Here is a 15,390-nt window from a genome sequence, read left to right as displayed (position 1 = left end):
CCCTCACAGATATAATTACATGAAGAGCCAATTGTTAATCCATAGCCCACTACGATGTCCTCTAAGCCTCTGCAATACGCCTGTTCGCTTGTTTTAGGCAGTAGTTGTAGATTTCTCCGTTTGGCGCTGAAAGATGACCCCTGATACAGTGACTCTTTATGTACATAAATTATAGAGTCACTGTAATCCCTGAACGCTGGATTCAGCATGTCTTGACTCGAAGCAGAAACTTCACTCACACAAAATTTTGCAGTGTGTGGGTTCGCTGTTTAGGTATTTCGATTTCTCAAACACTTTAGTCGTTACTGAAGGTATACGTCTCAACTTTCAGTGCACACGAGGAAATTACTGAATTTCAAAGCAGGTAACAAATCTTTCTCAACTTCTTTCTCTTACATTATGTCTTCGGTAACAGCACTCTCTATGATCTTCTGCATTACACACAAAAGTGCTATAAACCTTGGGTAATGGAATGTGGAGTTCTTATCGCACTTAAAAATTAGACTCACTAGGGCGTAATGGGAGTTTGTAGTGATCAGCTTGCCTTTGCAAGTAGCACAGGATACCTCAGCCACGATCTTCTTCACCACGAAACCTCCTACGTACGCCAGAGAAAATAACTGCATGGTAATCTGCGTAGGACCTGAAAGAAGTGAAATGCTTCCACTAAATTTTCGAACTAACAAAAAAAAAAGGAAGTTAATGAAATTATAAATATTATTTATTTTACTACATGGGTGAATATCGTGCGCGCCATCCACGATACGTAGAGTGGAGGATGTTTCAAGAATACCTTCTGTATGGGTACTATATTCTCTGTGCCTGTGAGTTTCTGGTAGAGGACACAGACAAATTACCTGTTTTTATAATTTTATTCGAACTAAAAGTAGCAGTTCTATAGTCCAGCATGTCGTTTGCTCCTGACATTTGACTCAGTCCACTGAAGAACACTTCAACGAATTCGAGATTAAATCCCCTTGTTAAAACAATGAAAGCCGTTCTTGATCAGATACCTTACGCAGCTTACTGTTGGTGCTATCGTAACCATATGTTTCAGTACTTACGAAATACTTTCCTGATTCTTCACTTCGTAACACTTCCCTAAGGTGTAAGTTGTGGCGGGCCAGTAACAAGCTCAGAGACGTTTTAAGAAAGCATGAGGAATCTCTTAAGAAGCTGAAGTATTTTTAAGAGAATGAGTGTCACAAAGCTGTCCAGTTCTTACTTTTGGAAGACTGTAAAAAAATCCAAGTGTTTATTTCAGAAGCTGAAAATCTCAATAAGGTCGAATTATTATGCAGTCTAGTTATTGATGAAATATCAATTAAACAGCAGCTCCTGTATGATGTCAAACTTGACGTATTTTTTGGAGAAGACACTTCAAGCCACATCCAGACACTAAAGGACTCCCAATGGACATATTCAAGAAAGCGTATCATTGACTAAGGACAAACCTGTGGTAGCTAAAAGATTATTGTGCTTCCTAATTTGTGGTCTGTCTACTAAATACAAACTGACAGTGGTGAATTTATTTACGAAAAAATTATCACGCATCCAACCTCACACCTTGACCAAGCAAATCCTCAAGGAAGTTTGAAAGCTGTAGTTTCTTTGTACTTCGCGTCTTAACTGATAACCATTAGACCATTGAACGTATGATGAAACTATTCTCTAAATGCAAGCAAATGAAGAGCGTTGTGCCTCATCCAGAAACTCTAAGTCGATTGTTATTTTTAACTTTTTACCCGTGTCAAATCTAAGGCCACACTTGCTCAAAACAGCTATGTTTAATGCATCAAACTTATCTTGTGAACTTACTTTTAGTCATTTCATTTTCAGTTCTGGATCCACAGGAAATTCCTGGTAAGTTATACCAGTACCGCTTGTTTTCGCCTTCTTATTTTAGCAGAATTGGACTTAAGAGTACACCGCCTGGAAAGAATGAGATAGTTGTGACATACGGCAATCACTATGAGTACAGGTAACTGAAAGATTCTATGTTATACTATAATCGTAATTATTTACCTTCAAAAGTACGCGAAAACACATATTTTAAAACAAAGAAACGCTCTCAAGTATCAACAATTCTGCTTCACTAACACATGCAAGATGCAAAGTACAGCATACATCGTATTGCACTGGCGCGCGCTTGCAGCAGCGTACGGTTATCAGAGCTCCTGGCGCCCAGAAACAGAACCTCTCTCATTTGCTAGCTCCCGTAAGATCTGGTGAACTGCCGAGGATATGGTTTACGGTTCTGGCTGGAGAGCATTGTACTTACACTGAATCATCACATGACACATGGCCTGTACCTCAGAAAAAGGAAAAAAAACAAGCGATAAAATATTTATTGATTCAGAACAGACTGCACTCTCTGTTTTATGAGCACAGCGTACTCACGGAAACTTAGCCTATAGTAAATCCAAGGCAATTATCTTGTTGTTTAAAGGAACCTAACATCTTAGGTCATCGGCCCAAATCCTGATAAAGGTGCAATATCAGCAGTTGTTAGACTCTCCAATATTGTTGAATCATGTACTGGCTATAGGGGTGATAGTGAAAGTAAGAAGGGTTATAGGCCTATTCAAATACTCTGACAGTAAATAGACTTTACTCAAACTCTTTCTTAATCCGTTTATCATCCAAGGTTGGTTTTACCCTCGGACTCAGCCTCAAGGGCAGTGTCCTGGAACGTGAGATTTTCGGTTGGGAATACTACTGGGAAGGAGGACCAGTACATCACCTAGGCGGCCTCACCTGATATGCTGAACAGAGGCCTTGGGGGGACGGGAAGATTGGAGGTGATAGACAAGGAAGTGGGAAGGAAGCGGGAGTGGCCGTAACTTGCCCAGATGAAAACCACTCCGAGGATGGCTGAGGTAGGAATCGAAACCCGTTGTACTCAGCTGACCTTCCGAGGCTAAGTGGGCCCCGTTCCAGTCCTTGTACCACTTTTCGAATTTCGTGGCAGAATTGGTAATCGTACCCGGGCCCCCTGGGGTGGCAAGTAATCACACAAACCACTACACAACTGACGGTCCTTTCTGTACAGTATTTTACATTTTGTTCCATATGATCATTGAGATTCAAGGTACTTGTGATTAATTTACTGGAGTTTTGAAATTTCAGCGAGAAGGTTGTTTTACAGTAACACACTTATAACATTGTACAAGGATTTGTTCAACAAAACATTTCCTGATGTAATTGCTTCTGTACTCATTTGAACCACGCTCTGCTACCATTTGACCCACTCAACCGAACACACCACCGCATATACACTCATTCACTCAAGCCTTACACACACTCTGCTACCGTAGACACGCACACGCACATACGCACACACATACATACGCACGCACGCACGCATACACATACCAACAGGTCCGTGAATACTTACCAACTTACCGTGGACGGGCTGGAACAGACTAAAACAGTCTGGAGCTGGACTCGAACCAAATTAGACTAAAGGGAGAAACGGGAGACGGAAAGAACCCAGAACCCTTCCCGATAAATGAAAGAACGGGGTCAAAATACATGGGGGTTTATTAATTAAAATAAAGCAAAATAAGGCAATAAGAAAAAAATCAAGTTTGAAACATTACTCACGGAGATATGCGTAGAAACTTATCGTGTGGGTTATTCATCCAATCATATCAAGAGGCAGATTGAAAATATATCAAACATGGCCACACAAGCGTTTTACAATCACAAAACTTGTAACGTACGATTTACTTCCTCCACATAATTTCATACACGCGACGTATGACACATTCGTCCTCGCAATGAACTAATATCAGTGGACATACATCGAAAGAACTTACATTCACATCAAATAAAAACATTCACGTTACATCTCACACATCTCGATGTATATGGACCAGCACCCCAGAGAAGAGATCCATCACGCAACAATCCCCCATTTGAAAAGCGCAGCATCCAAAAAATAATAATCAAAGAATAAATATGGCTGCCATAGTTACGAGGCGAGTAAACAATTCATGAAAACAACAAACGTAAATATATAATTAGGCCAGCAAATAGCCCGAGGAATGAAAATAAGAAAATGTAAATAAAACTTAAAAAAATAACACTGTAAGAAAAGGAGAATGCTGTTAATCAGGCAAGCATACAGCACAACCACCCGTACACACACACCATAGAGACCCAAAAGAAATGTATACAGGTAGAATAATCAGTTTTGTCCAGACACATAACGAACACAGAGAGATCCGCATAGCAAGACAAGTGCTTTCATGGACTCATGAGCTCAATACAAGACGCGTAATATAACAAAGGATTGCCGCATCAAGGCAAGGCATATCCCCACTTAAATCACAGTAGCATAATCGTAACCATCACCAGTCATAGCGTCAAAACACAACGTCACGCATCAAGAGCTCGGCCATGAGAGAAATAGACGAATAAATAAAAGGCAGTAGGTCTCAAACTTCAGATCACATACACGCCAAACAAACATACAACCGACCAAAACCATCCTCCGTCCTTGCAGGTTTATGTCACACAAAAAGAACACACAAATACAATGGAAACTAATAGTAAGGTGAAATGCAAAATTAACAGTAAAATATTTACGACTAATATGCCCACGCAACCATAGCAAGCCAAAAAAAAAAAGGTTACCTTAATAGTCAGGCGTTGCTCAGAACTTTAGGTGGTCACAAAATAGCGACTCACATAAAGAGTCGGGCATTCAAACGGATAAATCCACTGCAGGAAAAGCAGACGACACAGGTTAAAGATCTCGTATCTCAAGATGCACATTATTACATCGGCCGCCATGATGGCTACAACCGTCATGCGAACTGGTTTCAAAGAAGGCGAGCACAAGACTCACTAAGAGGGCACTTCGGCTGATGGCCGCAAGCGCACTCTGTCAAGGAGAAAACGAGTCATAAGTCACGTCCAGGGAATAGATCGACCAAAAAGTCGATAGCGGTCAAAGAATGTATTACATACAGAGGAGTGCGCCACCAAGGCAAAATTGGTGCGGCACAGACTGTGTGGTCACTGCAGTGTTGTGCTACAGAATCGTTTAGGAATTCACTGGCAACCTGCTTATTCCAACATGAATTATGTTTTCTTGATGAACATATTTTTTTGTTTCCTCTTGCGTCTGTAACGTCTTGACCACCAACGTATACAGTCTAAAATGGCTTTCGCTGTAAAATTTCCTGGCATTGAACTGTGATGTACGTAAAACCTGTCATGTTACATGAGAATTCTTTTAAAATGATGAGAACAAAGAGCAGAGAAATAGATAAATTTAAGGTGATATTGTTTGGCCATCTAATGACATACAACATGCAACATGGTGGTGGTGGTGGTGGAGATTATTACTGACAAGGAAGTACAACTGGACAACCGTCTTCTATTAACACTAATCAGAGGGAAAAATTAAGGTATCAGCCGAAGAAAGACAAGGGGCCGTCAAATGCGTGAAAATCAAAGATTCCCTGGGCATCAAATGCTCTAATACCGTCGGGATCGGATAAGAAAAAGGGTTGACCAAGGGAGGTCGGATAGGAGGAGCCTGGGACAAGTAAGTCAGCTAAGGGCCCGTGGTCGCTAACCTACGCCCCCAAGTTAAGAGCCCTCGGCGATAGAATAACACCCACGCTATACCCTGCCTGTCAAAAGACGTGACTAAAAAGAGCCCAACGGCTCTTAATTTGGGAGCGTGCGTTGTCGACCACGGGGCGCTTAGCCGAGCACTGGCATTGTTTCCACTTGTGCCAGGCTCATCACTTTGAACTGCCGTATCCGACCTCACTGGGTCCGCGCTTGTTTTTTTCCCACCCCGACGGTTTTTAAGTATTCGAGGCAAGAGGAGTATACTTTACATCACAGCCCGCACGGTTGCCAGGGTTGCACTTCCATCACACTAACTTCCGTAAGGCAAATTGTCAATAATAATGTTATTTGCTTTACGTAACACTAAGTACGGATGGATGCCCAGACAGTGTTACCTAACAAACGTGCAGGCTGTGATGTGAAGTATGGATGGATTGCCAGACAGTGTTACCTAGCAAACGTGCAGGCTGTGATGTAAGGTATGGATGGATGGCCAGACAGTGTTACCTAGCAAACGTGCAGGCTGTGATGTGAAGTATGGATGGATGGCCAGAGAGTGTTACCTAACAACCGCGCAGGCTGTGATGTAAGGTATGGATGGATGGCCAGACAGTGTTACCTAGCAAACGTGCAGGCTGTGATGTAAGGTCTGGATGTATGGTCAAACAATGTTACCTAACAACCATGCAGGCTGTGATGTGAAGTGTAGATGGATGACCAGACAATGTTACCTAATAACCATGCAGGCTGTGATGTAAGGTATGGATGGATGACCAGACAGTGTTACCTAACAAGATTCATCCATCCATACCTCACATCACAGCCTGCATGGTTGTTAGATACCATTGTCTGACCATCAATCCATACTTCACATCACAGCCTGCACGGTTGCTAGGTACTATTGTTTGGCCATCCATCCATACTTCACATCACAGCCTGCATGGTTGTTAGGTAACATTGTTTGGTCATCCATTCATACCTTACATCACAGCCTGCACGTTTGTTAGATAACACTGTCTGGTCATCCATACCTTACATCACAGCCTGCATGGTTATTAGGTAACATTGTCTGATCATCAATCCATACTTCACATCACAGCCTGCGCGGTTGCTAGGTAATACTGTTTGGCCATCCATCCATACTTCACATCACAGCCTGCATGGTTGTTAGGTAATATTGTTTGGCCATCCATCCATACCTTACATCACAGCTTGCACGGTTGTTAGGTAACACTGTCTGGCCATCAATCCATACTTCACATCACAGCCTGCACGGTTGCTAGGTAACACTGTCTGACCATCAATCCATACTTCACATCACAGCCTGCGCGGTTGTTAGGTATCATTGTCTGGCCATCAACCCATTCTTCACATCACAGCCTGCACGGTTGCTAGGTAACACTGTCTGGCCATCAATCCATACTTCACATCACAGCCTGCGCGGTTGTTAGGTAACTTTGTTTGGCCATCCATCCATACTCCACATCTCAGCCTGCACGGTTGCTAGGTAACACTGTCTGGCCATCAATCCATACTTCACATCACAGCCTGCATGATTGTTATGTAACATTGTTTGGCCATCCATCCATACCTGATATCACAGCCTGCATGGTTGTTAGGTAACATTGTTTGACCATCCATCCATACCTGATATCACAGCCTGCATGGTTGTTAGGTAACATTGTTTGACCATCCATCCATACCTTACATCACAGCCTGCACGTCTGTTAGGTAACACTGTCTGGTCATCCATCCATACCTTACATCACAGCCTGCACGTCTGTTAGGTAACACTGTCTGGTCATCCATCCATACCTTACATCACAGCCTGCACGTCTGTTAGGTAACACTGTCTGGTCATCCATCGAGACCTTACATCACAGCCTGACCAGAGGGCCTTGAATTAAGATCAGATAAAGATGTGCTGTGAAGTATATGGATTGATTAAAATCTAATGCCTCAGTTGTGTTTCTAAGATCTATCCATGGTGTGTTTATATGTGATGTCCATGTAGTGTTGTTATCTTGCGACTACAATCTGTTACAAGCGTTATTAAGTTCATATTTTTGCTATACTTGTCTACCTTAATGCCCGACATCTTGTTTTCCCACAATGAGTCCATAGCAAACACTAGTTAGAGGGGCAATTTATTATTCTTTTTTTCTATCAATCATACTGCCCTAAATGTCGGCCATTTTACACAGCCATGGAAACCATGATGCAGATGTGAACTCTATCCTACATTTTATGCGCTGCCCTTACTTAGCCAGCCATCTTTAGGGCGGGGTCGACGTTGCTTCACGTCCGTAGGTTTTAACTTAAAGTGCCCTACACGTGTTAGGAAAGCAACACAACTGGCTGCCAGACAATCTTTCCAGGTCTCTTGGCCACACTACAAATACGTACGATGTGGTTGCCCTACAGGGAACTCATGCAGATAATGAAGATCAACTTTGTTCTAGGGGGAAAATTACAGGATATGACCTTCTTTTATGCACACTGAACGCACCAGCCGCACATGTCTTAGCTGTGTCATTAAGGTGAGGACTTCGTAGTTTTAATTCGTCACAAACACAGCAGAAGTCTATATGTGGCCTTCAGAGTGACAGTGAATAATTACTGCTTCTGAAGTTAGCCTATCCCGGATGTTTGTCGTGTACGTCAAAACTTTTCCTGGCTGATGATTTTCTTTCAGAGGCAATTTCTCTATGTGTCTATATGTTGTCTTTTTAATTCTGTGCTTTCCGGCGATGTGTAGTGGTCCATCTCACATGTAGATGAATAGAAACACCTCGTCTCTTCTCTGGTCCCTCAGATGGATCTCCATAGCGGATTATCTCCGAGAGATACATCTCCAATCGCAGATGAATACACTGGAGCTTTGCCTCACTGAAAGGAGATGGATCTCTTGTCAAAACTGCACAGAAGGTGATTCAAAATGACAGGAAGAAGGTTGAAAATGTGATGGTTTAACTACGAAGAAGAAAAAGTTGTGAAGCACAGAGGGAGTGGTGGTGGTGAGTATTGTTTTGAGAGGAAGTACACTTGGCACTACTCGTCACAGGCCGCAGGAATCCCCGAGCGAGTGTCATATGGCTTGTGTAAAGGCTGGCTGACGCAGCAAATACTTAGCTCTATCGTTCTCTTCGCTAGTAACTATTGGACTTTGAACGTGCTATAAGATTTTTATTATCGCGTAGAAAAGACCTGTGGTCGAGTGTTTTATGCACAAAAGGATGAAACCAGTTAAGAGGTGCCTTCGGAAATTAGTTTATGCTCGACGATGCCGAATTATAAATATTATATGCCAGAAAAATGAATCTAAATGAGGCTCATTATAGTTCAAATTTCATTATGATACAACTGTTTGACCAATTAGGTAAGGATAGCAACGCACCTGCGCTCAACGCACTAGCTTCGCATTTGTTTGTAAAATCAAACATGTCAGACACGCCTATTAACGTCAATGTACCTTCTACTTCCAATATTCCACAACCACACGGCACATTCCCGGTACAGTAAACAATTTGTACTGGAGATAGAGGTAGGTTATGATAACCTTCTATCATGACATTATGATATAGATGTTGATATTTGTACCGAATGAGTAAATTTATAATACCAATATAAATGGTCCGTTATTGGACAGTGTTTCGCCTCCGTGTGCTAAGACACTGGCTAGTGCATACCGTGGGTGCGTGCGTCATTCTCCACCCTGAAGGGGTGGGGCGGGCCACCTAGAGGGTTACGCCCTCACTCAGACCGAATGAAGTGGGAAAATCGGGAGAAGCGAAGGAGGACGAAGATGGGAAAGCGAAGTGGAGAAGTAGAAAAGGAAAGCTACGCGAGGGTATTGTTATTGGGACGTGAATAAGGGGTGAAGAGTTCCAGGTTAGTAGTATAATACAGGGATTCTGCCGCCGCCACCACCACAGCCAGAGACCTCCCAGAGGTCTCCTCCACCACCCGCGGGAAATTTGAATTTGTAAACAAAGCCACGTGCTTTTTGACAGCTATCGTCGACAACAACGCATCGCTAACCTCAGTACTGCCATCTTGACGGGCCTAAACCTCAGTTGTACCAACTTAACCTAACTAGCGCGAGATTTGAATTAGTAAACAAATCCACGTGTTTTTTGACAGCCACGTGCTTTTTGACAGACAACAACGCATCGCTAACCTCAGTACTGCCATCTTGACGGGCCTAAACCTCACTAGTACCAACTTAACCTAACTAGCGTGAGATAAACAAATCCACGTGCTTTTTTGACAGCTGTCATCCGCCATCTTTAAACTACAGAGCACCGTGCTGCCCTCTTTATCGCAGTAGCTGCAAATTCGTAACCTGTCATCGGCAGTGCTGCCATCTTGGCGGGCCTAAACCTTAGTGCTACCAACTTAACCTCACTAGCGTGAGATAAACAAATCCACGTGCTTTTTGACAGCTGTCATCCGCCATCTTTAATCTATAGAGCACAGTGCTGCCCTCTTTAGCTACTTACCTTTGAAATGTGGTGGCGGATAATTTGAAAAATGCTTTTTGATAGCAGCCATCTTTAATCGACAGAGCACCGTGCTGCACTCTGGTGACAGACAATTCCACGTGACAGCAGCCATCTTTAATCAAGAGAGCACAGGGCTGCACTCTATGTGGTGGCGGCCAATTTCACATGCTCTTGTTTGGAAACAAAGCCACGTGCTTTTTTTGACAGCTACCATCCGCCATCTTTAATCAAGAGAGCATCGTGCTGCACTCTCTAGTTGAAATGTGGTGGCGGCAAATTCTACATTCTCTTGTTTGGAAACAAACCTATGCGCTTTTTTTTGACAGCTATCATCCGCCATATTTAATCCAGAGAGCACCGTGCTGCAGCTACCATCCGTCATCTTTAATCCAGAGAGCACCGTGCTGCACTCTCTAGTTGAAATGTGGTGGCGGCAAATTCTACATTCTCTTGTTTGGAAACAAACCTATGCGCTTTTTTCACAGCTATCATCCGCCATCTTTAATCCAGAGAGAACAGTGCTGCACTCCTTAGTTGAAATGTGGTGGTGGCAAATTCTACGCGCTCTACAAACTCATGTGCTTTTCTGACAGCTGTCATCCGCCATCTTTAATCCAGAGAGAACAATGCTGCACTCTATGTGGTGGCGGCAAATTCCACGTGCTCTTGTTTGGAAACAAATTCTACGTGCTCTTCAGCTGTCATCCATCATCTTTAATCAAGACAGCACCGTGCTGCCCTCTTTGTGGTGGCGGATAATTTGAAAAATTCTTTTTTGACAAGCAGCCATCTTTAATCCAGAGAGAACAGTGCTGCCCTCTTTAGCTACTTACCTTTGAGGCGGTTAATTTGAAAAATTCTATTTGACAAGCTGCCATCTTTAATGAAAAGAGCATCGTGCTGCTATCTTGCGGGTAATTTTTACGTCACAGCTGTCATCCACCATCTTGCATTGCTAACCTTAGTGGTGCCCTCTTTAGCTACTTACCTTTGAAAAAATCTATTTGACAAGCTGTCACCCGCCATCTTGCATCGCAAACCTCAGTGCTGCACTCTTTAGTTGAAATGTGGTGGCGGATAATTTGAAAAAATCTTTATGACAAGCAGCCACCTTTAATCCAGAGAGAACAGTGCTGCCATCTTTAGTTACCGCTATCTTACATCGCTTACCTCGGTGCTGCACTCTTTAGTTGAAATGTGGTGGCGGTAAATTCGAACAAGTTTAATCATGCATCGGGAAAGCTAGAGTAAGCACGTGCTGCAGTGATGACGTCATCATGCATGTTTAGACTTGTCCGTTTTCTTAAGAGTAAGTCGGTGTAAAGGAATGCAATAAGTATGCATCATAAAAACAAGAGTTTGCATGTGCTGCAGTGATGACGTTATTGTGCATGTTTAAACCCGTTCGTTGACTAAAAGCTTTAGTCTTCGAGAAACAGTGATAGAGGGTGGAGTGCAAACATGACGAAAACATTAATAGTTGATGTGCAAGGCTTTAAAGTAAACGGAAACAAATTTGTGTTTAAAGAGGTGGCTGTGGCTGTGTTAGATTGCAGTGTGTTGTGGGCACCAAAACTTGTTAGTTTAGTATTTAGTCCACCGTTCCCTTACTGTTTGCAAACAGATGAAGATAAAAAGCAGACTCAGTGGATTGAAAACAATTTAGGTTTGAAGTGGGAAGAAAAAGGAATACCTTATCGTTTTCTACCTTTAATGATGAATGCACATTTGTCAAGAGCAGATCTTGTTCTTTTAAAGGGTTGTGAAAAGAAAGAATTGTTGCGTGATTTTCTACCATCATCGTGTGAAATTATCGACATGCATGAATTGGGGTGTCCATCATTTAAAACTCTTCCGAAAGAGCATAGTAGAGAAACAAGTAAACAGTCTTTACAACATGTATGCATGCTCTTTGATTGGTTGTGTTGCAGTGCATGCCGGGAAGTGAACAACATATGTAAACTGCAGTGTCGAAATAACCTTAGTGTAAAAGAAACATTTGTAGAGTAAAGACATCATGTCATTTCTAACAGATACTAAGTGTAACGCAGTTGAAAAGGCGATCGTAAAGTTTTATGCATGCAAAAAGAAACTAAACACTTTTACTGAAGAAGAGTTAAATGCATTACCAAAGGCATTTTTGGTTAATGTAGCTGCGAATGCTGTAAAGAAGATTTGGGATAAGGTGCCTCGTGAGTGGACTCAAGATCCTGTTTTGTCAGAGCTTCAAACGTGTAGTTTACATCATGAACACGTGAGTTTAGGTAGAAGACCTTCTGTGAGACAGTGTCAACTAATTAAACGGACCTAAAACTAACGAGTTGTCTTCGCTTATAAACACTTATCATGGCTGTGGAGAGAGTAAACAAGGAAAAGGTGAAGAAACGTGCTGGGAGAAAGATGAGGAAGCATGTTGGGCGTGGACTCATCAATAGAGTGATTGATCTTCTTTTCTTCGTGCTTCATCTCCCCTGCGGCCCTAGAACACGTTCGCCTGACACGTAGTTACATGCTGCCTGCATAGAGTATGTCGTGTAGCTGTTAAAATCTGCTTCGTAAAGTTATGCCGTGTGTGTGTGTTATTACCTAGTGCTTTAGCTGCTCAGAAGAATATAGCAGCACTTGTCGTTGTTGGTGTAATAAAATGAAAACTGAGTGACAAAAACCGTAAAATAAACAACGGATAAAAATGTATATATATATATATATTCTAAAATAAATATGAATTGTCAAAACATATTACAGGTGTTGTTTAATCCTACAGCATGTCCTAGTGACTTAGAAGAAAGGAAACGTAGAGGATTAAAAGAAAACACACATAAGATTTAAAGTACATCCTCTTTATTAATCCATGCACTAAAGCTGTTATTAAAACCAAGCCAGTTACCATACAGGTTATTGCCACGACGTCGAATAACACGTTCAACTAAATAGTGATCAGGATATTTTGTTTTCTGCAGTTCTTCGATGTAGAATCCTCCTTCAATAGGCTGTCCTCTGAGATCGCGAAGTAAATACGTAACTGGATTTGTAAGCTTAACACTTCTGATTTGAAAAATTTCAGTGCTCCAGTTAGGTGTGTATCCTTTTGCAAAGATAGACTTGTGTTTGCTGATGCGAACAAAATCACCTTCTTTAAAGCGATGGCGACGTGGATCAGCTGTTTTAATTACAAGATGAATAGCATTTATACGAGGTGTGTTCTTTGTAACAAGACGTGGCTTTGTTCCGATAGTGCGATGAGGTGTATCGTTGTAGGTAGATAAAAGTCTAGGTAGCAGATCAATCCAACGATATGAACCTTGCGATGTAAATTCTCGCCACATCATTGTTTTGAGTGTACGATTAAAGCGTTCTACAACACTTGCCTTGAGATTGCTGAACGTAGAGTAGTGTTGAATGCCAAGTAACTTGAGGTAAGAAGAAAAATCCTTGTTGTAAAACTCTTTACCTTGATCAGTTTGAAGAAGCCTTGGGCAGCGTTTCGATTCTTCAACAATATGTTTAAATGCTTCTTTAACTTGAGCTGCTGTTTTAGAACGCACGGGTTGTGCAAAAGCAAACTTCGAGTACACATCGATAACAGTAAGTAGATACTTATACCCCTTATTACTAGAGGCATATGGAATCATTTCTACTAAGTCTGCTTGCCAGAGATCATCTTTTCCTCGTGTAATAACGCGTCTGCGACAGTAGGTGCGACGTGCTGTTTTATGTAACTCATGTGCGATGTTTACCTTTACAGGTGAGATCTTCTCTTGACGAGCCATTACAAAATAATACCGGCATAACGTAGTTCTCTTTCTATTTCTAGAATTTCTGATCCGTGACCAGTGTGACCAGCCTCTTGCGATGCTCTTAAAAGTTGTAATCGTTCAACGAGTAAGTTTGGGTCATTCCAGTATCTTACATCCACATACGGCAACAAAGGCTTGTAGATAACATCAAGACTACGTGCAGTCGGAAACAGCTTAGAAATAAACTCACGATACTTGTAACTTTTATTCGCATTTACAGCTTCTGTTCTCTTGTAATTACGTCGCGTTGCATCAGTAGCAAAAAGTATTTCTTTATATTTTTTAAGATCATCTTGTAAAATTATATCCTTGTCAGGTATTCGTGAGAAAAGAAGTTCTAAGAGTCCTTTCGTAGGTTTATAGGTAACACCTTTTACAATGAGTTTGCTGTTATTAATATTAACATTTGAATTTCCTATCCGGAAACAGTCATCTTCGTAGCGAATACCGTAGGTAGTGTCAGTTTGTCCTGTAAAAAGTTTTTCTATATAAGGTGCAAAGAGAGATCCATAGGTATCTTGAATAAAAGTTCTAAACTGATTGCGTTACTCTGGTGTAATCATAACCTCAGACAAAGATGGTAGATTTTGCGTCGATGTAGTAGGTGTTTCAGCAATAACATCTGTAGTTAAAAACTCAACACGATTAGATGGTGATGTATCAGTAAGTTCTTCTTCTTCTTCTTCCTTATCTTCCTCTTCTTGATCTACATCCTGCTTCTTCTCTTCCTTATCTTGTTCATGCTTTTCTTCTTCATGCTTCTCTTTATGATATGATGTTTGCATAGAAGCAAAACTTGAAGTAGACTGCGGTAATGAAGTAGAATTAAAAATTTCTTTGAGTGGTGTACTTAGTTGTGTTTTTAAAAATAAATCCGTGTCTGCTTGAATACGTTTAAGCTCTTTAAATTTCCGTCGAATATTGTTTCGAGCTTGGATGATATGTTTTGTGATCTCCTTGCTAGATGTTAACATGATGATGGTTTTTAATCAAGTAGTTACTGTAATTCTGTGTTAATGCATATAAAATGATCGAAACCCATGCGATATCGTCCATGCTGTACATCAATTTCTTTATCAATAACTAAAAAGCTGTAACGGTGTCATGACCAACATTTAGCACACATACGTTTAAAGTCATCGAATGTCATATCAGTGTTAACATGATCGTTATACACATGTCGCATGTTGCGCTCATCTTGCCGAAAAAGCACAATAACATTAGCGTTGTCGCGTATCAACTGCTTAGGCACACGAGAATAGGTTTGGCACAAATAGATGCAATCAACATATTTATGCCGACCCATACTAAAGAATGCACGAATAACGTTTTGCTGTTCTGTTGCGACATCATCAAAGATCATAAGAGAATTAGGAAGCACATCGTCTGGTGATGGTACTTGCTCATGCGAATTAAATTTAAAATATCTTATTCCATCTTTAACTAGATCGTGCATTACAGTTTGTAGAATAGTATATAGCGGCTGATAGAGTGAC

The sequence above is a fragment of the Anabrus simplex genome, chromosome 6 (genome assembly GCF_040414725.1).
Source record: "Anabrus simplex isolate iqAnaSimp1 chromosome 6, ASM4041472v1, whole genome shotgun sequence".
Classification (NCBI taxonomy): domain Eukaryota; kingdom Metazoa; phylum Arthropoda; class Insecta; order Orthoptera; family Tettigoniidae; genus Anabrus; species Anabrus simplex.
This window is presented reverse-complemented; position numbering follows the sequence as displayed.